Here is a 27,016-nt window from a genome sequence, read left to right as displayed (position 1 = left end):
TGAGTAGTGTAGAGATATAGTTTGTGATAAGAGTATTAAATGGCTACGTAGGGGCTAACACTTTGATTTTGACCAATATTTGGAAATTATTTAGGAAGTAATGGGTATCTGTTACCATAGTGTTAATATAAATGTCTTTTTTATTATCTTCTTTGGCAGTAACTAATTTGCAACTGTCCCAAACATCATTAATATGAAGTATGATTATTTCTTACCAACAGAAAATGAGCAACACAGTATAATTTAAACACTATTGTTTATGCTGCTATTGAAGTGGAATTATATGTGAAAATCAATATTATTAAGCATAAATTTTTTGAGGGGAGGGGGAAACCTGTTTATATCATCTTTAATACTAAGCAATGCTCCACATTTTGTTTCCTCGTCCTAACTCCAAAAGTAGTAACCTGATTTTTAAAAGTATTTCTATAATCGATTCTATTTACAAAGGAGCCCTGGTGGTGCAGTGGTTAAGCACTTGGCTGCTAACTGAAAGGTCAGCGGTTAGAACCCACCTGTAGCTGCTCCAAGGAGAGAAAAGTGTGGCAGTCTGCTTACTTAAAGATTACAGCCTTGGAAACCCTATGGGTCAGTTCTACCTTTTCCTATAGGGTTGCTATGAGTTGGAATCTATTCAACAGCAATGGTTTCATGTTTATTTTTTTTTAAATTCTAATTACAAAGACAATGCATGTGACAATTTAATATTTTAAACATGCAGAAGGCACATGTTAAAAATAAAAATCATGTAAAATTATTCGAAACTTTTACAATGATAACTACTATCAACGTTTTGTTCTATGTCCTTCAGTATTTTTCCATGACTATATAAATGTAATGTTGCCTTGGTTGCATAGTGGTTAAGTGCTCGGCTGTTAACCCAAAGGTCGGCGGTTTGAATCCACCAGCTGCTCCAAGGAGAAAGAGGTGGCAACTTGCTTCTATAAAGATTACAGACTTGGAAAGCCTATGGGACAATTCTACTCTGTCCTATAGGGTAGATATGAGTTGGAATAAACTGATGACAGTGGCTGTATACACATCCATATTTCAAAATATCTTGCATTAATTGTTTCTGTGAATTAAGATACATTCTTTTGTACATTGTCATTTAAAAAAAATCATATATAATAGCTATGTATCTAATTTAATTGTAATTTACAGCACAGTTTTAATTTACTGTATCATGCTGATGTCCTGTATTTTATTTTACACAATGACCTGTTGTGAATTTCTATAATTTACAATGTTTGGTTATTGGAAAGAATTCTGCTTTCAATTTTATATATACTTCTGTGTATGTGTGTTTGTGTGTATATATATGACTATATGTACATATATTTATAGATATAATTTCTTATATAATTATTTCCTTAGAACACATTTTAAGAAAGGGAAATGTTGGATGAAAGAGTATGATGGCATTTAATGATTTAACACCTGCTGATACAGCCATCTGTAGAAATTTTATTCCAATATGTACAATTAATCTATCTCCATTTGTAAGTGTCTATTTCACTGCAATCACATCAGTGCTGGATAATCTCTTTGCAGGGATTTAATTGATATTTTGTTATGCCTAATATGGTTGATTTTTTTCATGTGTTTAGATGTTTGTATTTTTGCATGAAAATACTACTCGCTTTTGTCTTTTTTACGATTTTATATTAGAGGTTACTTTAAAAAAATTCATTTACATTAAGTAGCTATGGATGTAAATAGTATATCTTTTTGCTAATATCATATTTGTAAGTTTTTTAATCAGGTGATAATTTGCTTTAAGAAATGGCATTGAGGATGCTCTTTGAAGTGTAGAAGTATAAATGTTTTATGCAAAATCCTTTCTGTTTTTCTAATCCCATCACTTTTTTAATGCTTAAGAAGGTCTTTGGTGGCCTATTATCATATATGTGTTTCACAATATTTACTTTTTTCTATTTCTTTACATTTAACTTTTCAGTTCATTTGAATTTTACTTTGTAGTATATAGAATTATCATTTTGTTTATATACTTAATAAGTTTTCTCATCATTATTATATTGTTTCTGCTATTTCCACTGATCAAAAATGCCATGTATATGCCACATTAAATACATATATATTCCCAATTTTATAGCCAGTCTTTTTATTCTATCCCATTAATCTGACTATTCTGGCACAAATATGCACTGCTTTAATTATTATTTAAAAATAAATGAATAAAACAAAACCCCTTGCCATCAAGTCAATTCCAACTCATAGCGACCCTATAAAATGGAGCAGAACTGCTCCATAGGGTTTCCAAGGAGAGCCTGGGGGATTCAAACTGTGGACCTTTTGGTCAGTAGCTGTGGCTCTTAACTGCTGTGCTACCAAGGGTTCCAAATATTCTATCAATGCTTTTGAGTTTTCAGTATTATTAGAACCGTCTATTAGATATATGATAATCTCTTGACTAGCTGTTTTGTCTGAGTGTTATTTTGCATAGGAGGTATTGGAAGCCACTCATATTTGCCTTCTGTTGTAGATGTGTGGCTAAATACTCAAAGTAGTCCTTATTTTTGAAATTCTAATACTCACTTAAATAAAACTTGAGGTTGTATCTTCAAATAATTTTTAGTACTATATGTAAACTCTTCTTTCTTTCTTTTTTTTCCCTGCTGCTTTGGTTATTCTTTCAGGCCCATATTTCCAGCCCTATTATAGCTTTAATAATTGTTTTTATTCCATTTGTCTTTTCTAGAAGATAGATTTATGTTCTGAACCCTCAATAACCATTTTTTCTCATTGTTTTTTTCCTTTGTATTGTTTTCTGTAGTTTGCCATTCTTGGAGTTCTGCTTAAGAAAGAAAAAAAGCAGATGTCCTCTGGGAACTGGGCTGGCACTCAGAGCTAGGCTGCACTGTTTTTCTGCTGAAGCATCAACAATTTCACAGAACACTAAGATCACACAAGGTCACTCTGTTCCCATGATGGACTGACATAAGAACAAGGACACTCCATAATCCTAGCTGCACACAGCAAAAAGAAGAGCACTGTGCACATCACAGAAGTGACCAAATATCTCTCTTCGGCCAATTAATGTGTGACTGTTGCTTCCTTATCAATGACAGTTTAACACTGCTCAAGTTTTCCAACTTCCTAGATAAAAAAAAATATATATATATGTATATATAAGATATATAATAACTAAGATATTTTATATATATATAAGATATCTAATATCCGAAAAGCTGGAGTATACAAAGAAGAACAGGTTATCAGGGTTGGAGGAAGACTCATTAACAACCTGTGATATGCAGATGACATAACCTTGCTTGCTGAAAGTGAAGAGGACTTGAAGCACTTACTGATGAAGATCAAAGACTTCAGTATGGATTTCACCTCAATAAAGAAAAGAAAGATTCTCACAACTGGACCAATAAGCCACATCATGATAAATGGAGAAAAGATTGAAGTCAAGGATTTTATCTTACTTGGATCCACAATCAACAGCCATGGAAGCAGCAGTCAAGAACTAAAAGATGCATTGCATTGGGCAAATCTGCTACAAAAGACCTCTTTAAAGTATTACAAAGCAAAGATGTCACCGTGAAGACTAAGGTATGCCTGACTCAAGCTGTGGTGCTTTCAATGTCCTCATATGCATGTGAAAGCTGGACAGTGAATAAGGAAGATCAAAGAAGAATTGACAACTTTGAATTATGGTGTTGGTGAAGAATATCGAATATACCATGGACTGCCAAAAGATTGAACGAATCTATCTTGGAAGAAGTACAGCCAGGATGTTCCTTAGAAGCAAGGATGGTGAGACTTCGTCTCATATACTTTGGACATGTTATCAGGAGAGATCACTCCCTGGAGAAGGACATCATGCTTGGTAAAGTAGAAGGTCAGCAAAAATGAGGAAGACCCTCAAAGAGATGAATTGACAATGGCTGCAATAGTGGGCTCAAGCATAACAATGATTGTGAGGATGGCACAGGAGTGGGCAGTGTTTCGTTCTGTTGTACATAGGGTCGCTGTGAGTCAGAACTGACTCGACCGCACCTAACAACAACAACAAATTACTGAATTGCCCCCCCATCTTCCGCAGTACCCAAACCAGACCAAAGCATTGCTTACTTGATTTCTCCCTCAAACTACTTAAAACACATCCAAAGCTAATCACAATCCCCTCCAACACTTTCTTAAACCACAGTTATTTGTGTTGTGCTTTCTTTAACAAGTAAATGCCCTAACTTTGTATGACTTCATGTGTGCTTCTGCTGGTCTTTTGTTTGTGGGCATTGGCATATTCAAACTTTCTGGAAAAGCTCTCTATGTTCATTCTGTTCTTTAAAGTTTCTATTGTTGTTAGCTTCCATCCAGTTGGTCCTGATTTATGGTGACCCCATGGATGACAAAACACAATGTTGCCTGAGCCTGCGCCATCCCTATGATGAGTTGCACATCAGGTCATTGTGATCTGTAGGGATTTCATTGGCTGATTGTCAGAAGTAGATGCTAGGCCTTTCTTCCTAATCCATCCTAGTCTGGAAGCTCCACTGAAACCTGTTCACCACCATAGCAACACCCAAGCCTCCACTGACAAATGGGTCTTGGCTGTACGTGAAGTGTACTGACCGAGAGTCAAATCCAGGTTTCCCTCATGGAAGGTGACAATTCTACAATTGCACTCCCACTGCTATGTAAATATTTCATTGGTTTCCTTTCATTCAAAGCAAGACTTCTCTCTTCATCTTATACTTTGTTTTCCTTGTTTTTTGTTACATTGTTACATAGTATTTTCATAGATTCACATTTATCTTTTTAAAATGGGAGATGATCTAGACTGATATTTGCTTTAAAAACTTTGTAAATTGATTTTCCTTAGATTCCTTGTAATTCAATATGGAGGATCGTAGAGGTGTTCTCTCTCTCACAGAATTATTTTTTTTTAACATTTGTAATATTATTTAATGGTACAGCAGCCTGCAGAGTGGGAGATAGAAATATAGGATGTTAATGCAAAAATAAATAAAAACAAATGAATGAAGGAAGGAGCCCTTTGTGGTACAATGGTTAAGCTCTCAACTGCCAACTGAAAGGCCAGTGTTTCAAATCCACTAGCCCCTTTGAGGGAGAAAGATGTGGCAGTCTGCATCCTTGAAATTATAGCTTTAGAAACCCTATGGGGCAGTTCTACTCTGTCCTATAGGGTCGCTATGAGTCAGAATCGACATAATGGCACGAAAGAACAACAATACAAAATAAAGTCATTAAGGTTAGTTTCTGAGAGAAGCCTTCTGGATATACTTTTGTTCTGGCTTCAGTGATTTTTCAGGTACTTGATGAGTCTCTGTCTGGCTTCTTCCTGGATCTTCTAACTTCTATACTAGACAAAAGTAAATGACCACAGGGAGAATCAGTGTTTAATGCATTTGTGATGGTCCTTGGGTATCTGAAGCGACTGCTTGCAAATATGGCTTATCTGAATGTAGACCATAGATCTAATGGCTTCCCTCACCTCTATTATTCTGTGTTCTAAATTCGAGCTTCTAAGACGTTGTTCATGGCTTATTTTCCAAGTTATCACTCTGCTTTTGAAGAAAGATGCTCCGAATTTGAAGTCGTCATATACTTGGTTCTTGTAAGTAGCATTCCATTGATTAGGTACAAAGATCAGACTTCTGAGCAAACAAGTGTAAGTTCTCTCCATTCTACGTGGAAAGTGATATCACCTCTGAAATTATATCTAAAGGAAAGCATAACATTCTCATTCACCTCATTCGCTTTTATGCAGTAGTTCTTTATACGCCTAAGGAAACTCTAAAAGGAGATATATAAAAAACAGAATAAAAATTCACTAAAGAGCTTGTCCTTAGTGAAAAGAGAACTGAAAGTCTTTCAGCTTCCATTGATGACATATTTTATTTTATTTTTATTAATATTTTATGTCTAAAATGATATTTCTCCTACCTGATCTAAATCTCCTTATCTTACCTGTCATATTCTTAGCAAAATGCCAGTTCTTTAAACTAGCACAAGATTTAGTAAATAATTTAGATGTATATAAGTTATCAACTCAGTCCTCCACAATACAGCAAGTTTACTGTGAGTAAACTGATAGTGCTTGATAAAATGGACAGAGTTCTGAGACTGTGACTGACACTACAAGTTCATGCCTATTGAACTCCTCTTGGTTCTTGCATGACCTTGAACAGATTACTTAATCTCTCTGATGGACAATATCTTTATTACTGAAGTCTATACATTATCGACATTACCAAGAGGCTGTGAAGACCAGTAAAACTGCAAGAACATAGAGATAGATTCTTCTCAGGAATAAAGAATATATTTTCTGTGTCTGTAGCAAAGTGTTTTTTAACTTAATGTGATCTAAATTAATATTTATCACTATGACTAAAAAGGAAAAATGTCACTTTGAGGACTAAGGTGAGCCTGACCCAAGTCTGGTATTTTCAGTCACCTCATATGCATGTGAAAGCTGGACAATGAGTAAGGAAGACCTAATAAGATTTGATGCCTTTGATGATTTGGAATAATATTGTATATAATTATAATTATATCATGGAATCTCAGAAGAATGAACATATCTGTCTTGGAAGAAGTACAGCCAGAACACTCCTTAGAAGTAAGGATGGCTAGACATCGTCTTACACACTTTGGCTGTGTTATCAAGCGGGATCAACCTCTGGAGAAGGACATCATAACTGGTAAAGTAGAGGGTCAGTGAAAAACAGGAGGACCCTCAATGAGATGGACTGACACAGTGGCTATAACAATGGGCTCAACCATAGCAAAGATTGTGAGGATGGTGCAGGACCGGGCAGTGTTTTATTCTGTTGTACATAGGGTTGCTATGAGTCTGAACTGACTCCACAGCACCTAACAACAATAACAACACAACTAATGCATTAATCCAATCAGATCTTGAAAAAGCTAGAGGATTCAGAGGAGCTGAGTGTCATTTTTCAGTGTCAAAATATTATAAGATAGCCTAAAACACTAAAGTTTATTTTATTATTTGAAAAGTTCTTTGTTTATAAAAGAAGGATGAGCAATTCCTTTTATTTTTTCTCAATGCATAAAACAAGTGCATGTTCATAATTCTGGCTTCCAATTACAGAAAGAGCTATTGAATAGAATAATATTACTGTAGAAATAATTTAATGACGAAACCACATTTTTGTTTATCACGTCTTTCCTTCGTTATTGAGTTAAAAGTGAGTTTTCATTTTTAATGGAATTTTCTCTAGAATAAAAAACAAAGAATAAGGATTGTGATTATGTCATGATGCACTGAATATAAGTGAAAATGGAGTAAAAAATAAATCAAATGTCTAGATATTTTCTATATTCAACTGAACAATATTAAATATGGTTAATTAAAATTTTACCTGTTTTCCCAGTTTTAGTTTGAGAAGAATTGGGGTAAATACAATTATTATACTTACTATTTGAATATATAACATAATATAACACTGTAATATATACAAGATATTATGTAATATTCCTCATGGTTTAAATAGTGTAAGAATAAATAGACTCACAGTATGAGAAAACACGCACACATGTGCATCCATATATGCACATATATTCTTATACTGGAATTACATATATTATACATATATAAAAATGTATACATCCCCTTATACATACACACGTACATGCCTGCATACTTATATGCTTATATATTTTGCAATGAAAACTTTCCTCTATATTATCAGAAGCAATTTTTTTTCTCTCTATTCCTGAATCTAAGTAAGTATACTAGTATATTGGACTAGTAAATAATTCAAGGTCTTTGTATGAACATCTGCAATAATCACAAGGAGAAGACATGCCATGTAGAGTTCAAGAGCAAGAACCTGGGTATTAGCACTTCATATAAAAAGAAATTACTGTGTAGCAAAAAGATGGAAACAACCTAGATGCCCATCGACAGACGAATGGATAAACAAACTATAGTACATACACACAATGGAGTACTATGCAACAATAAAGAGCAATGATGGATCTGAGAAGCATCTCACAATATGGGTGAATCTGGAGGGCATTATGCTGAGTGAACTAAGTCAGTCACAAAAAGACAAATAATGTATGAAACCACTGCTATAAAAACTCATGAAAAGGTTTACACATACAAAAAGAAATAATCTGTGATGGTTAAGAGGGAGGAGAGGGGTGGTGATGGAAAAACACTAAATAGACAGTAGACAAGTGGTAACTCTGGTGAAGGGTAAGACAGTACACAATACTGGGAAAGCCAGCACAACTTGTTCAGGGTAATGTCATGGAAGCTCCATGGACACTCCCAAACTCCCTGAGGGACAGAATTACTGGGCCGAGGGCTGTGGGGACCATGGTCTCAGGCAACATCTAGCTCAATTGGCATAACCAAGTTTATAAAGAAAATGTTCTACATGCTACTTTGGTGAGTAGCATCTGGAGTCTTTAAAGCCTGTGAGAGGTCATCTAAGACACTTCACTGGTCTCACCCCTTCAGGAACAAGGGAAAATAAAGAAAACTAAAGACACAAGGGAGAGATTAGTCCAAAGGACTAATAGACCACAGCTACCACAGCCTCCATCAGACTGAGTCCAGTACAACTAGGTGGTGTCTGGCTCTGACAGGAATCACAACTGAGGGTCCCAGACAGAGCTGGAGAAAAATGTAGAACAAAATTCTAACTCACGAAAAAAGACCAGACTTACTGGCCTCACAGAGACTGGAGAAACCCCAAGAGTATGGCCCCCGGACACCCTTTTTTAGCTCAGTAATGAAGTCACTCCCGAGGTTCACTAAAGGGGACACCAGCCCAGTGGCAAGGACTAGAAGGCAGAAGGGGACAGGAAAGCTGGTAATAGGGAACCCAAGGTCGAGAAGGGAGAGTGTTGACATGTCGTGAGGTTGTTAAACACTGTCATAAAACAATATATGCACTGTTTAATGAGAAGCTAGTTTGATCCGTAAACCTGTATCAAAAGCACAATTAAAAAAAAAAAAAACTTAAAAAAAAGATTGTTGTGAACTCTCCAGAAAGTCACATAAGTAATGTCCAACAGAAGATTTATTTTATGATTTTGAAGTGTTTGTGAAAGTTTCATGTTATGTAACTGTAACCTGCAGCTATTAATAGCAGGTTTTATTTTGAAAATTTACTTCATGTACCAGGTTCTCTGCTCAGGGCTTTGCAAGTGTTGTCACTTAAGCCTCACAGTAATCCTATAAAGTTAGATTTCATTATTATTCCTATTTGCAGATGAGGAAATTGAGCCTTAGAATGGTTAAGAAAACCAAAGCAATGCAATTTGTACTTAAATTGAAGATTTTTTTTTTTTTAAATGAGCATTTTGTTTTCCGGAATTATAAACCAATCCTTGAGGAGAATAAATAATATCCGCATACATTGCTAGTAGAGTGTTCTAACTGCTGTGACAGTATCTGATATATATTGGGCATTGTCTTAGGCTGGGTTCTCTAGAGAAGCAAAACCAGTAAAGTGTATAAATATATAGAGAGAGATTATATCAAGGAAACAGCTCACATGACTGTAGAGGCTAGAACGTCCCAAGTCCGTGGATCAGCATAGAGGCCTCTCCCAAGTCACACAGCTGCAGAAGCTGGCAAGCCCAAGATCGGAAGGTCGGAGAGCAGGGCTCCCACTTAGGCTGTGCAGATCGACGAATCCCAGGTTCGGCAGATAAGCTGACAGCTCAAGTCCCAAGAATGGGAGATGAGATGACAGGAAGCAGCCGCGGGATCCAGAGAGAGAAAAGAGCCAGAATGTCTGCTTATATACAGATGCAGGCCACACCCATAAGGAGACTCCCTTTCATCTGATTGGCTACTTACAGTATATTCAATCATGGGAGTGATTACATTAAAACATGGAGAATCATGGCCCAGCCAAGTTGACACACAATCTTAACCATAACAGGCATCCAAGATTTGCTAATTAAATTTAATATCACTAATTTGTGATTTCATGTTTCTTATTATAACAATGCCTCTTTAAAAAATTGCCTAGATTCTTTTTGCTCTATATTGGTTAAAATATTCCCTTCTAAATAATTACATATAATTCTTTATCCATATTATCCCTTTTAATCCTCAGAACAACCCTATTATTATCCACATTTTACAGACATGGAAACTGAGGCACAGAGATGTCAAGTGTGTTGTACAATGTCACATGGGTAGACAGTGAAGCAGCTAGGATTTCAACTCAGGTAGACAATCTCTGTGGCCCTGGTTGTGCAGTGGTTAAGAGCTACGTCTGCTAATCAAAAGGCTGGCAGTTTGAATCCACCAGCTGCTCTTTGGAGACGCTATGGGGGCAGTTCTACTCTGTCCTGTAAGTTTGCTATGAGATGGAATTGACTTGATGGCATTTTTTTTTTTTTTTGAGATAGTCTCCAGAGCACTTACTTTAATCACTGTAATCATGCTAATTTCTTATTATTTTTTGAGCAGAGAAATAAAATGCCATGAAATCAATCCCTAGCAAAGAAATTCATTTGCATTTTTAACTTGATTATCATCTGAATTTAAAAATACATTTGAAATACTAATGATTGTTAACATACAAAAGCAACATAGTATCCAGACATCAATGTTTCTAAATCTAGCTCTTTCCTATATAATTAAAATTTTATTAAATAACATGAATATGTACTAGCTTAAAAAATCTTTTACTCAAAGTAATGATTTTCCTATGCTTTTGCTTCGAAATGTATAGCTCTAGTTTTGTGTAGAAAATAAATCATCTGTAATTTATTTTAATAGCTAAATCATCCTGAAGTACCAACAAGAAATCAGGAAGTTACTGTGCATGGATGGTTTTGAAAGATATAGTGACATAACTGTAATTGACAATTAGATATATGAGCATTTGTGGAACTGGGAATATTTTAAAATCACATTAAATCCATTGCATTTTAGAAATAAGTAAAAGAAGCACCTAGACAACTATAAGGCCACACATTATCATTGTGATGTGAAGAGAAGAATTACATGACACTATAGGGTCCATGGACACTAATCCATAGATTTAATTTTTTAAATCATTCCAAGTGTTCTAAGATAAATGTAACACTGAATTTTGAAGAGAATTTTAGTGTTATCTTTGTTGCTGGAAAACTCTTGAAAACACTGAATGCAGCTATCTCTTGGCTTAGCCTTTTAACGTATGGTTTTTAAGATGTCTCTTGGCCTAGTCCTTTAACATAGGGTTCTTGAGGACCAATATATTAGTCATACTGTTTTAACTAAGTTTTTTGTCTTCTATGTGACAAAACTTTATCATTATTGCTTGCTTTTACTTGGGACTATCTATCTGCTTATCTTTTCTTTCATTCATTTAGTCATACATTGCCTTATTCATCCACACACAAATACAGACCATAGACAAGGCATTGTCCTAGTATTGTGAAGGGTGCAAAAATGAGTTTTTTGTTCTGATTCAATGACATTTAGCTTATTGCTGAGAAGATAAAGCAAACATGAAGAATGCAGGAGAAATGTAAGACTTGGATACTAATTTTATCTCATATAACTTTGTTCTCTCAGCATCTAATATTAGAAAATTTGAATTCAATGCATGTTTATTGAAATAGTGAATTAACTACTGTATTGACATTTAAATAAGTCTTTCCAAAGCAACACAAATAAAAATAATAATAATGCAATAATTAATGCAGCGATAAATTATATTGCATACTGAGTCAAGTGGGGCCATAATCCCATCTCTTAAGGATCTAGGGTTTTTAGCTTATTTGCATCTTGACTGTTCTCTAGTTCATTCTATCATCTTCATCTGCTTTGTAATCTAGGACAAAATTCAGTATCCAGAATAATGCCTGAAAGCCATCTGACCCCATGAATTTTGATTAGTCATGTATATATATATATATATATATATGAATATGTATATATATATTTGCAACTCATCTGAAGAACAAGATTTAGAAACTGTAGGACTAGTCCATGGAATGTCAGCACACAAAGGCACTGGAAAGATGGGGCTCCTCGAATGAGAACTCAGAGGAAAGTATAAAATGGGCTAGGGAGTTTCTAGATCCTGTCAACTTTGATTTGTTGTATTCTGTTTTTTCCCTAATCTCTATATTATTTTATTTTAATAGATGGGGTCAATTGATATTCAAAACAATTTCAATCCTATCTTGGCTTAAAGGGCATTATTTTGGCCTTTGTGGAGAAGTAATTTACAAGTTCTATTCATCTGCCCTGGGCTTCAGCATGAAATCATCTTTTGGCTAGTCTGGTAGTAAGTTAATGACTTTATTCCTTTAAATAATCTTTTGCCTTTTCCTTAAGGCTTGGTCACCACTTAGTTTAAACTTGAAATTTCAAGTATCTGACCCCCTGTCTCTGAACCTCTTCCAAAAGATTAGACTCTGTTCTATGAAAGACTTATGCAATGTGTATGGCCTGGATTCCTGGACTGTTAGGCTTCACCATCCCTGAACTCTGACCTCTAGAGGTACCCTACATAATCTCAAATAAACTTTACTTATTTTTCTTGATTATCACATATTGTCTTCATAAAGTCCAGATACCTGGTTCTAGCTTTTAGACTAGAGTTCTTCTCAACTCCTGTCCCATTCTATCATTTAAGTCTTGTTTCAGTTGCTACGCCTTTTTGTATTACAGTTTTTTATGATATTCTCAGCTGGAGAAAAAGAAGTAGGCTACAGAGTACATGCAGCTGCAGAAGGAGAAAGTGTTATGAGCTAGCCTAAGAAATATATAACTGCAGAGGAGGCAGCCTGCAGTCATGGGAGCTAATCTCAAACTGTGACAGATCCTAAAAGAAAACAGAACCAAGTCACATCTTGTGAGGGTAACTGGAGGGGAGCAGGGTTAGCCCCAGCTAGAGACTTAGCCTGGCCATTTTGCAAGTACTGTTCAGTTAAGAGCTTGGCTGCTGAGGAGGCAGGGCCAAGATGGCAGAGTAGTCAGATGCTTCCTGTGGGCCCTCTTACAACAAGACCTGAAAAAACAAGTGAACGATTATATATGACAATCTAGGAGGTCTGAACATCAAAGGTAAAGTTGAGGAATTGGACTGAGTGGCAGGAGGAGGGAGAGATGGTTTGGAAACAGAAAGGAGTTGCCAGACCTGACTCAATGAGAGCCTGAGCCGTTCAGGCTGGATCAGCTCATGGTGCACTGTGAGGTAGGCAAGGAGCGGTGCTCTGGAGGCGTCTTCCACACTGAGAGAGACCCAGCCATCCAGAACCAGTGAGAAGCAACCCTCAATCGGCAAAACATAAGTTATTGCGTCTGGCCTGCCGTGCAGATCAAACACACTTCCCTTTGGGAAAATCCTCTCTCCCATTTACTTCCCCGTTCCCTGCACTGCACTGGATCTGGGACAGTGTCAGTGATTGCCTAGTCCCCTGGGCTGGAAGTAGGACCCATCACGTGTTCTTAGCCATTCTCCCAGCTTTGGAGAGAGAACAAATTAACAATGTGAAAAAATAATCTGCCGGCACCCCTAAACCAGGAACTCATGGTAGGCAGAGCTTCTTTGCCTAGGCAGAGCTCCTTTGCCTAGGCACAGGCATAAGGAGTCCATGGACTTTGACTGCTTTTCCCCCTGCATAGACTTATGTGGGCCCATTTCAACAGCGTAGGCCCTCATTACCACAGTACAACAGGGTATATACCTGAAGACTAACTTCAACTGTTTTAGCTGTGAAGTGCCTGGTTTGTGACATTTCACACTGCTCTACCACTAAGTAGGATCTTCACCTACCCACATCAGGGGCCTGAAGACTGGTGGCTCCACCCATGCCACCTAGCCACCTGTGACAGGGGGCCAAGAATAAGTGGTTCCCCCCAGTACTTACAGCCAACAGCATTGGATGTTCATAGTCTGGCTGCAAAACCCACCCACCCATGTGATCTAGGGAACAGGGACATGCTTTCCTCCTGGACACTCAGGGGTGGCCTTCGGGCCCCTGCCTTGCTCAGCATGTGACCCCCTGCTGCAGCTGGACACCTGTGCCTACACTAATCACCCATGCCTGTCTAGGACTGTAGGTGAGAGCCTGCACCACACATGTGGTGGCCGGTTACCTGGACACCTGAGCTGAACCTATACAGGAGGAGTGGACAGAATCCTTGGCTCACATACTTAGTGGCAGTTCTGGCCACATGGTGGTGGGACGTTGGAGCCTCAGTGGCACCGGTGATCAGGCTAGGTCTCATGAGTGGCCCATTTGGGCATATCAAAACAAAACATGAAGCTAGGACACAGTAAGCAAACATAATATAAATAAATATAATAACTTATTGATGGCTTGGAGCCATTGACAACTGTCAATATCAAATCACATAAAGAGGCAGAACATGATGGTTTCAGCAAGCTGACAAAATAAAGAAACAAATTTTCTGGAGGAAGAGAATTTCTTGGAATTACCGGAGGCAGAACACAAAAGATTAGTACACAGAACTCTTCAAGAGATTAGGAAGGAAATTATGTAAAACACAGACCAAGCAATACAGGAACTTAAAAAGGTTATAGAAGAGCATAATGACAAATTTAACAGGCTGCAAGAATCCATAGAGAAAGAGCAATCAGAAATCCATAAGATTAACAATAAAACGTCAGAATTAGACAACTCAATAGAAAGTCGTAGGAGCAGAATTGAGACAATGGAAGTCAGAATTAGTGAGATTGAAGATAAAGCAGTTGACACCAACTTATTTGAGAAAATCACATAAAAGGTTTAAAAAAAATGAACAAAGCCTAAAAATTATGTGGGACTCTATCAAAGGGAATAACCTACGAGTGATTGGAGTACCAGAACAGGGTGGGGTAACAGAAAATACAGAGAGAATTGTTGAAGATTTGTTGGCAGAAAACTTCCCTCATATTGTGAAACATGACAAGATATCTATCAAAGATGCTTATTGAACCCCATATAAGGTAGATCTCAAAAGAAAGTCACCAAGACATATTATAAACAAACTTGCCAAAACCAAAGATAAACAGAGAATTTTAAGAACCTTGGTACCACCATGGTAGTCAAAACAGCCTGGTATTGGTACAACAACAGATACATAGACCAATGTAACAGAATTGAGAATCCAGACATAAGTTCATCCACCTATGAGCAGCTGATATTTGACAATGACCCAAAATCCATTAACTGGGGAAAAGACAGTCTCTTTAATGAATGGTGCTGGCATAACTGGATATCCATCTGCAGTAAACTGAAACAAGAACCATACCTCACACCATGCACAAAAACAAATTCAAAATGGATCAAAGACCTAAATATAAAATTGAAAACGATAAAGGTCATAGAAGAAAAATAGGGACAATGCTAGGAGCCCTAACACATGGCACAACAGAACTGGAACCATAACAAACACCAGAAGAGACACTAGATATCTGGGATTTCCTAAAAATCAAACACTTACGCTCATCAAAAGACTTCACCAAAAGAGTCAGAGGACAACCTACAGACAGGGAAAAAGCTTTTGGCTGTAACAAATCCAATCAGTGTCTAATTTCTAAAATCTACAAGGTACTGCAGAACCTCAACAACAAAGAGACAAATAAGCCACTTAAAAAATGGGCAAAGGATATGAATAGGTACTTTGCAAAGAAGACATTCAGGCGGCTAACAGACACATGAGGAAATGCTCACGATCATTAGCCATTTGAGAAATGCAAACCAAAACTACAATGATATACCATCTCACCCCAACAAGGCTAGCATTAATCCAAAAAACACAAAATAATAAATGCTGGAGAGGTTGTGGAAAGACTGGAACACTTATACACTGTTGGTGGGAGTGTAAAATGGTACAACCACTTTGGAAACTGATTTGGCACTTCCTTAAAAAGCTAGAAATAGATGTACCATACGATCCAGCTATCCTGCTCCTTGAAATATATCCTAGAGAAATAAGAGCCATCACATGAATAGATATATGCACACACATGTTCATTGCAGCACTGTTTGCAATAGCAAAAAGATGGAAACAACCTAGCTGCCCTTCAATGGACGAATGGATAAACAAATTATGGTATATTCACACGATGGAATACTACACAACAACAAAGACCAATGATGAATCTGTGAAACACCTTATAACATGGAAGAATCTGGAAGGCATTATGCTGAGTGAATTTCATCAGTCATAAAAGGACAAATATTATAGAAGGCCACTATTATAAGAACTCAAGAAAAGGTTTAAACACAGAAGAAAACATTCTTTGATGGTTAAGAGGGTGGGGAGGCAGGGTGAGGGTTATTCACTAACTAGACAGTAGACAAGAATTATCTTAGGTGAAGGGAAGCACAGCACACACTACAGGGGAAGTCAGCACAACTGGACTAAACCAAAGCGAAGAAGTATCCTGAATACAAGCAAACACTATGAGGGACAGAGAAGCAGGAGCGGAGGTCTGGGGACCATGCTTTCAGGTGACATCTAGGTCAATTGGCATAACAAAGCTTATTAAGAAAATGGTCTGCATCCTACTTTGGTGAGTGGTGTCTGGGGCCTTAAAAACTTGCAAGCAGCCATCTAAGATGCATCAATTGTTCCCAACCACCTGGAGTAAAGGAGAATGAAGAACGCCAAAGTCACAAGGAAAGCATTAGCCCAAGAGAGAGAAAGGGCCACATAAACCAGAAATTACAACAGCCTGAGACCAGAAGAACTAGATGGTGCCCGGCCACCACCAATGACCGCCCTGATGGTGAACACAGTAGAGTCCCTGTTGGAGCAGGAGAAAAGTGGGGTGCAGAACTCTAATTCTAGTAAGACCAGACTTAATGGTCTGACTGAGACTGGAGGAACCCCAGAGAGCATGGTCCCCAGACTCTCTGTCATCCCAGCACTAAAACCATTCCGAGGCCAACTCTTCAGTCAAAGATTAGATTGGACTATGAAGCATAAAATGTTACTCGTGAAGAGTGTGCTTCTTAGCTCAAGTAGATACATGAAAAAAAAAAATGGGAAACTCCTGTCCGGAGGTGAGATGAAAAGGCAGAGAGGGTCAGGAACTTGTTGAATGGACACGTGAAATCAGTGGTGGAAAGAAAGAATGTGCTGTCACAACATAAGGAGAGCAATTAGGGTCACATAACAATGTATGCATAAATTTTTGTATGAGAGACTAACTTGAATCATAAACTTTCACTTAAAGTACAATAAAATAAAATTAAAAAAAAAAAAAGCTTGGCTGCTAACCAAAAGGTCAGCAGTTTGAATTCTCTAGTTGCTCCTTGGAAATCCTATGGGGTAGTTCTAAGTTTTACTCTGTCTTTAGGGTTGCTGAGTTAGAATTGACTTAATGGTAACGGGTATGTTTTTGTTTCGTTTGTTTGTTTTTTTAATTTGGGAGTCTCGTTAAAAGGTTGAAGAATTTCATATTTTTCTTAGTATCCTGCAGTGCTTCTAGACATCTGGTGCTCTCAATGGGCTCCTCATAAGAGACCTTGGGTTGCCCCAAGCTTGGTGAACCTGGAGTTTATGACTATATTCCATTGGGTTGGGCATGTTCTTGACTGAGAGATACAATAAGGGTCTAACAGTTCATCCCAGGCTTTAGACCACCTCTAATCCTGTAGAAAAGACTTATAAATTAGGGTAAGCGTGGGGCTTTAAAGAACTACCCACATATCCCTGGGCATTTCCGAGATCTCTGGTCATAGGTGTTAAAAAGCAGGATACGAAGATGAGATGCCTAAAGTCATAATTTCAGCATTGTTTGCTGCAGAACCATGGTAGCTGAGAGTTCAACACTGTCATTTCCTCATCTTTTTTCATTCATTGGTAGCATACACAGATGCTGGGACAGCTGGTTTCATTGGCAATGAGTTGTTATTGCTTGCAAAAGTGTGCCTTGTATGCCTGGGTCTATGCCTTCTGAGAATTATAACCATCTGCCCTTTAGAAAAGCTTTCTACACAAAGTGCATTAGATTGTCTTGCTCATGTTCAGTACACACCCAAACTGTGTCACCAGGCGTTCTGGAAACCTCAGAATAAACAAAGCTGAGATAAACTGATGTCTCTGTCTCTACGTACCCTATTCTTATTATAGAAATAAAAATTTTGTGAATACAATTTGCCCCTAGAGAGACATAATGCATTTCTATTGTTCAGTTTTTCTAAAATATGTGCATACTAATCATGGAAATTCTTTTATAGGCAGGATCATTATGATTCATTTCCTTTTGTCTTTGGTGGAATCTGTTTTTTCTTTAAAGGGAAATTAGATTTCAAACAGCCCATGGGCCATGATGGGAGTTCAATTGGTTGTCAAATTGGTTAGCCAGACAGAGCTCATGACTTCATATCCAGGAAGACCCATGTGGTTACACATTGTTGAGCTTTTAGAACCTGTGAGTTAGGCTGTGTTTTTTTGTTTTTGTTTTTAATTTTGTGGAACTGCCATACAGGGTAATTAATCCAAATGTAGATCTCAAATTGGGAAATAGTTTCTGGGTTGAAACAATAGGGTAGTCATATGCACCATTTATCCTAGGTTGATGCCAAGTTACCATCTAGGGGTGTTTAACCAAACAAAGGCAGTTAGGCAATTGTTGAATCCTAAAACACTGGGAATTAAAAAAAAAATCAAGCCATGAAGTCAGTAAATGAATGGGAAAGCAGATGATATGCTTCAAGTCATGGAAAGATTCGGGTACAAGCAGAGGGTGGGAAACATTACCCATGGGCGTCATACTGGAAGCAGGGGGTCACCAATTACTAGGGAACAGGAAAGGAGAAAAAGATAGAAAAGTAAAGAAGCTGTTCAGTTGCTCTGTAACTGGGATCTAAATTCACAGTGGTATCACTAGAAAGATTGATTCATTGCTAAATGGTGAACTACAAAGCCAGAGTGCCATAAAACCTCCCTGTCTGTAGAAAAGATCTAGCATTGAACTGAACCAACAGCCACCTGCAGGACAGTGAGTGGTGTGCAGAGGCAGAGAACACGCACCTTTACATCCTGAACTCAGGATATTCAAAGCCTAACAATGTAGCCATAGCTGATGTTGGTACAGCTTATTGGCCATGGCAATGATATGCAGTCCCCATCTTTTTCATTTTTTATTTTAGATATGGTCTTGCTCCCACCTGTGTTAGAAGACCTATGCCCTTCCATCTCTCTATGGAACTCATGAAGATTGAAAAAGAATCTCATAAATGCAGAAGAAAATAGACTAGCTTTTGTTTAGCACCTAATATATGACTGGCATGTGCTAGATGTTTTTCCCATACATCTCATTTGAAAGAAAAAAATCTGTGTCACTTCCACAGCCCCACTCTTAAATTATTTAAACTCTTTCTCAGGATGTGATACAATTGATATTAACTGATTCTTCTCACTCATAAGTAAGCTCTGCAAGAATATGGATGACTAGTGTTCTTAATCACTATGTCTTACAAATAGTTAACTCAGGATATATGTACTGATTTGATGAATGAATGCATAAATGCACGGTGGTTATAATGTTTTGTTTAGAAGAGTGATCCCCAAATTGGAGTGGGTACATTCCAGATTTTATACAGATGATTTAATTAAATGTGAGAAATAAATATTAGAATTTTTGTTTATAATTATTTTGTTTCATGTTAAAGGTGTATTTTTTCTATGGTTTATAATTTAAATGAGATATGAATAGATAGTATATAATTAAAAAAAAAACAAACAAATAAGCAGATTGAGGAGTTTCTTATATATATATTTTTGTAAATAGCTGTCTTGATTTCCTAGAACTGCCATAACAAAATACCACACAGAGAGTGGTTTGAAAGAACAGAAATTCATTTTCTCAAAGTTCCGGAGGCCAGAAGTCCAAATGCAAGGTGTTAACAGTACCACGATCTGTCTGATTTGGGAAAAATTCATTCCTCATCTCCTCCAATTTCTGCTAGCTTCGGGCATTTCTTGACTTCCCTTGGTTTGTTGATGTATCTTCATATGTTATCTGTCTTCCTGCTGTGTTTGAGTCTGCTCTGGTGTGTGTCCTCCTCTTTTATACATCAGTCATGTAGGACTAGGACTCATTAGCTTACCTATAATATCTGCAAAGAAAAAACTTATTTCCCCAAACAAGGTCACATTCACAGGTACAAGCTTAAAACTTCAACATATCTTTTGGGAGGACACAATTCAATCCATAACAGTAGGGATCTATGACCGAAAAGTTTGAAGACCCTGGACCTGAACATCTCTGAAGCAGAGCAGGTCAGTTAAAACCACCCGTAGTAGTTAACTGTCCTGTTTAGCCTAGAGATGTAAGAGCAACTATAAGGATAAATATACACAAATCTCTACTCACCACTAATGTTTGTTTGAACAAAATAAGTCATATTTTTCAGGTAGAAAATGATGTAAATATGCAGTTCCTAAGCAAAATAATATAGCCACAGCAATTAGCTGATGCACTTTTTTGCTTTAGTTTTATAACTTTCATCACCATCTAAGTGAAATCCATCCTTAAGAAGATCAGTCAGTAAAATGAAAGTTGGCATCTGAGAAGTTTGTGCCTAACCTCTTCAGGACCTTATACCCAAACTGGAGATATATTGTGTAGTTAGCATCAAGAGTAATAAACTGTTGAATAAAATCTTGGGTCTAGAAGGAAATCTAGAAGTTACTTATTTATCTGGGATCATTTTTTAGAGAGAGAGATAGAGAGCAAGGAGGGGAGACAGAAAGCAAGACAGAGTGAAGAGTAAGATAAAAAAGGTTATAAAACTTTGTATTTGGAACAAAATATGTTAATAATGTTTAAGCTATTTTGTTCTCTTTTACATTATGAAATTCTTTCAATTAGAATTTATACAATTGAGTAAATTTATAAATATAAAATATTTTTGAAATGTATATTTTTAATGTGATTTAACTAGTCATTACTTTGATGAAAGTGGAAAGTTTCACTAAAGGAACAATAGTCTTACTTAGTTCTTAGAGATCAATAATGTTTCTACATACTTTCAAGAGATTCTCATTGGAAAAATATTAACCAATGAAATAGAGTCCATTTAAAAATTTTATTTAAAATACTGAGACAATAATATGTGTTGGCGCTAAACCTGGTGCATCTTCTCAGATGTCGTGGATTGCCCCTGCTTGCTCTCTTCAGGTCGACACTCACCACAGGATGCTCCTTCACTTTCAGCTGAGATGAAACACCACACGGGGCTGCATGGGACCTGGCTTCCTAAGAGGCCAGTCAGGGCCAGATGATGCAGCACATCAGTGTGTGTGTGAGCTGCCTCTGGCTGAATCTTGACCAACAAGAAATAAGAGGTAGGAGGGAGCTGGTCACTTAAATTCCCTTTTCTTTCTTTGGCTGACTCCTTCAAGATGAAGCTACACGTTTTAAACTTACCAGAAATGTCTTATGAAGCCAAACCACATACCCTCTGTCTTAGTCATCTACTGCTGCTGTAACAGAAATACCACAAGTGGATGGCTTTAACAAAGAGAAGTTTATTCTCTCACAGTCCAGTAGGCTACAAGTCCAAATTCAGGGCATCGGCTCCAAGGGAAAGCTTTCTGTGTCGGCTCTGGAGGAAGGTCCATGTCGTCAATCTTCCCTTCTTTGGGAGCTTCTCTGCACAGGAACCTCAGGTCCAAAGTACGCACTCTGCTCCCGGCACTGCTTTCTTGGTGGTATGAGGTTTCCATGTGTCTCTGCTCACTTCTCTCTTTTATATCTCAAAAGAGATTGGATTAAAACACTATCTTAACCTCATCAGTATAACCTCATCATGGTGATAGAGTTTACAGCACATAAGAAAATCACATCGGATTTACAAAATGGTACACAATCATACAATACTAGGAGTTATGACTCAGCCAAGTTGACAGATATTTTTCAATCCATGACACCCTTTGAGAGAGTTACTAGGTCTCTCCATAGCTTCCCATATTGATTCGTGTCGTTACTTGCCTCAGGTTCTTTTTTTTCCTTCCCACAATCTAACTGCTATGGACATACGCATCCCAAATAAAGCGACAACACCTGTAATTCTTACTACACCATTAGAGAGAGAGTGGATGTAACGTGGGGAAACTATTGAGCATGATATATATAATTGCATTTATATAACGTAATGAATTTTGATGTTATGTCAAAGAAGTTATAATGCAGGGAGTTTACTGGGCACTATGTAAGTTTGCATATGCAGTATGAATTGTCAAAAATATTTTAGTTTTATCCTTCTAAGTCTGACAGATTTTTTTTTCAAAGACATTTCTGCTGAGTTTTCAAATGCAAATTCTTGCACAAGTGGTGATATCATCATAAATGATGAATTGTTCACATCGAAATATGCTCAGTAAAAATATACATTTTATAATTCTGAGGTGTTTTCAGATGAGAAGTAAAGGAAAGCTTCAAAGATCTTTTTGAAAAATATATTTCATTTGCAAATTACAATTTCAGAAGACAAAGAATAGTTTATTCCTATTGCATTTGAGAGTGTTTAGGAAAGTGGATACTTTATCATCATTTTTCACCCAATATGAATAAATGCCTCCACTTTTTGCTTGAGTAATTTTCATCTGATGCATCGTTCCAGTTTGCTACTGTATGTGGCAAGAGAAACATGTTCTGTTTTTACTCTGTGGAAGACTTATTTTGTATTCTGAAAAATGATTTGCTCTTATTTCCTTCACATAAGCCCCATGTATTTGTTGTTGTGTATGATTTTATGTACTTTAGTTTTTGTTATTATAATTGAAAGGACTTTTTATCCATATACTCTAGCTTAATATTCCTAAAATATACATAAATTTTTGTCCCCTGAGTGGATACCCAGCTAGTTCAGTAAACTATTTTATCGTTATTATTATTTTTTTTAATTCAGAATGTGGCAAATAGTGATGAAAATAACAATTTAACAGAGGACAAAATAAAAGTATATTTAAAGACTTGTGTTAATGTTTGGCTCAAATTAGGTTGGAATTTTGTTTTGTGAATATTAGCAACATTCATACGAATACATTTGAAATTCTAGGAGAAAGACTACATTTACTTATTTAAATAATACGTTTTATTTTACTCGTATGTTTATTTTATCTTGCCCATCATATCACTACATATATGATAGTATCTATATATGTATATATATAAGTGATTAAAAAAGTCCTATAGTGGTAAAATCGAGGCACCATTCAGCCTTGATTTATATGATAAAAAATTATGTAGAGCCTCACATCAAGTTTTGTGACAAGTTATAAAGGAAGTGAATGTATTAACTTTTACTAAAGAGTTTGTACTCAATTAGTAAAGCAAACAGTAATGCACATAAAATACATTTTGGAAATATGTATATTAATATCTCCTATGTCTGCTGTAACAAATTAACACAGATTTGGATGCTTAAAACAACGCAAATTCATTCTCTTACAGTGCTGGAAGCCAGAAGACCAAAATCAGTTTCGCTAGGATAAAATCAAGGTGTAGGCAGAGCTGTGGTTTGTTTTAGAGGCTCTGAGGGAGAATTAGAGGACTGGTGGTGCAGTGGTTAAGAGTTCAGCTGTTAACCAAAAGGTCAGCTGTTTGAATCCACTAGCCACTCCTTGGAAATCCTATAGGGCAGTTCTACTCTGTCCTATAGGGTCATTATGACTCGAAATGGATGACAATGGGTTTGGTTTAGTTTTTTAGAGGATAATCTGTTTCCTTGCTTTTCCTAGCTTCTAGAAGCCCCTCACAGCCCCTTCCTCCATCTTCATAGGGTGTTATTCCATCTGCGTTCATTGTCACATGGCCGCCTTTTAAGTATCCTTATAATTCCATCAGAACCATACTGAAAACCCCAGTTAGTTTCCTCATCTTAATTTACCAAGTTTTCATAGTTTCTGGGGATGAGGATGTAGGTATCTTTTGAGGGACATTGTTCAGCCTACTACAATAAGTATATGTGAAATTAAATTTAGAGATTTTTCTAGATGTTACCAAAAGTTTTAGGAAAATAACTTGATATTACCAGAATTTCACAACATTTCTAATGAAAGCTTTATATAGTAAATACTATGAAAGACACAGTGAATCTTGGAGTGATATAGAAAAGCAAATAATGTGTGTCAGCCATAAATACATAGTGTTCTGGCTTAGTCATCGAGGGTATATCCTAAATTGTAGGTGGACAATTTTAGGAAAAAAGGTCATGTGATAAAAAAAAAGCAAAAAAAAAAAAAAAAAAAAAACAAGAGGATATATTATTCTACTTGAGTGTGATTGACTTTTCTGCTTGATCAGGTTAATTTCTGTAAATATTTGATTGAGTTGCATCATATTTCAGGCACCAGAGAAACAATGATCCAGAATTTTAGAAATTTGCAGAAGAAGTTGAAAACAAAAAAATAAAAAGTACAGTAGTTACAACAAAACATAGCAAAATACATAGCAGGGGTGCAGACCTCATTATAAAGAAGGCATTTGTTATCTCTTGGCAAATATTGTGAGGGTTCTCCAGACAAACAGAATCAGAGAGTGACAGAAAGACAGACAGGTACAATATTATTTTGAGGAACTGGCTCACATGATTGTGAGGGGCTGGCAAGTCCAAATCTGTAGGTCAGGCCACAGGCTGGTGGACCCTGCAGTCTTGAATCCCAAATCTCTAGATAAGGTGATGCGAAGAGTGAAGGATTTCTAGCAAAATGTCTATTTATTATTTGGAGGTATAATAGACTCTAAGGAATACACCTCCCTCTTGCTCTTAAGGCTTTTAATTGATTGACTGAGGCCCACTAACATTATGGAGGGTAATCTGCTTTACTTAAGGCCAACTGATCCAATCTACTGATCCACCTACTTCATAACAGCATATAGACTAGTGTTTGAATAAACCATTGGACACCATAGCCTACCCAAGCAGATGCAAAAATTAATTATCAGGAAGACCTAGAAAGAATATGACATTCAATGTGGTCAGTGAAGAATGAACAGAAACTTACCAATTGAATATGAGAAGATAGTGTATTTTATGTGTAAAGGAGTTTTACTACATATCAAAATAAATTTTGGATACATTTATAGAATTAATTTAATGGCTTCAATGAACAAAACAAACAAAAAGCAGAGAAATTACAATTTAATAAATGGTGGTGGTGCTTGGAATCAAAGACTTTCTTAGTTTCAAAATAATGGGTTACACTGCAAAGGAAAACATAAATTTATACTGACTGCATACATTAGAAAAATTTCTTACATGATAAAACAGACTGAGGATATCATATAGCAAAGTATTAATATCTGTATTGCTTCATTGCTTGTTACAAATGAAAATGCTAAGATATTCAGTGATTTAGGACATGGAGCATTTCCAAAAATACATTTAATCTTTATCAGTAACAAAACATAGTTTCCTTTGTAATTACTATGATTAGCAAGGATTTCTAACAATGAAAATAATACTAAATAATATTACCAAGTGTTGAGCTCTGCCTGCTCATATGGCACATTGCAGGAACAACATAAAATGGATGCTATGATTCATAAACAATTCATAGTAAGTTGAATTTTTTTTTCCTTTCCATTTTGTTATAACTATCCCCCTACTGACCCCTATCCAGACAGTACACACTAATCTGTGGGAGTAGGGAGTGGCACTGCTGTAATTATTTGAGGAATGTTCTTGACTGAACTTTGGTTGGTTTCTCCTGAGGTAGCATCTTAATTGAAGGCCTAACGTCAGCTAATCCAATCCTTTAAACGCATTTTGCTCTTAATTTAAAAGAAAAGACATATCCCTGTGGAAAGAGGATGAGTTGAGCTTAAAATGTTAGAATTAAGACCTGTTTGTGTCTTGCCCTACTTTTTTAACGTTCTGAGGATAACTGTATTTACATTTGTGTATCTATTCATTCATCAACAATGTTCCGGAACTTCCAAACATAGACCTCCAGTCAAATCATATTTTTGAGTTTCAGATGGATATTTTCATATACCAGTGACATTCATTAAATATTACCAGATTTTTATCTTTTGCCTTTTCCAATCCTGATATGGATTAAAAATATATCAAGATCATATTTTAATGAGATTATCAGAGCAAGAAGAATTAAACACATGGATTAGAAATATCAAATAAAACCAAAGTCAACTTTTTAATACTATTTAATTTTTATAAACCTCCAGTGGAGATATGGAGATTTACAAAAATGGTAGAGAAACTTGTCAAAAGCATTCAAATTAGGAGTCAAGTAAGTTTTCAGAAAATAAATTACGATATTCTTGAGCTAAATCAAACTAGTGAGAATTTAAAAATACGGAGGGGTTCTAGTAATATTTAGAAGAATCATCAATACTAGTGATAATTAAGACATAGAATGGGTAAAGAGAGAAAAGATTCCATTATGGTTCATGTTTTCTAGCTTAGGCAATTTGAAAACTAGTCAAGCAGTTAACTAAAATGGAAACTAAGAGAAGGGAACATTTATGTTGGAAAGGAAAAGCTCATTTTTGACACACTTTGTGTGAAGTACTTATAAGATATCAAGACAGAAATATCCAATAATAATACAAAAATTCACCCTAGTAGACAAATGAACAAAGCACATAACCAGAATATACAAATAAGAGAAATAGAAATGCTCACCAAATGGATGAGGGAAAAAACAAAAACTTGCTTAAATCATTAGCAATAAAAATGCAAATCGAATCAACAATGAAATGCCTTTTTTTTTACCATTCCCATCGGGAAAACAATGCTAAAATATTGAAACCATATATTATTGATTCTAAGACACATTTTTCCCACATTTGACACCTGTAATTTTAGAGTGTCTTACAATTGCTGTTGGTTGGATGGCAGTCAGGAGGTAATTCCCATTGTCTATCCTTTTGCATTACAATTTGAAGAATGAGTATTAACTAGTTGTAAGAAAATTCCAGAAATGGTAAATAAATCTTTTAAGAAAATGCTTCACCACAAGTATGCTTGATGGCAAAGGGAGCAAAACTGTGTGGAAAACCCATTTCTGACAACTCTGAATCAAAAACAG

This window comes from Trichechus manatus, unplaced genomic scaffold (genome assembly GCF_000243295.1).
Source record: "Trichechus manatus latirostris isolate Lorelei unplaced genomic scaffold, TriManLat1.0 scaffold00013, whole genome shotgun sequence".
Lineage (NCBI taxonomy): Eukaryota > Metazoa > Chordata > Mammalia > Sirenia > Trichechidae > Trichechus > Trichechus manatus.
This window is presented reverse-complemented; position numbering follows the sequence as displayed.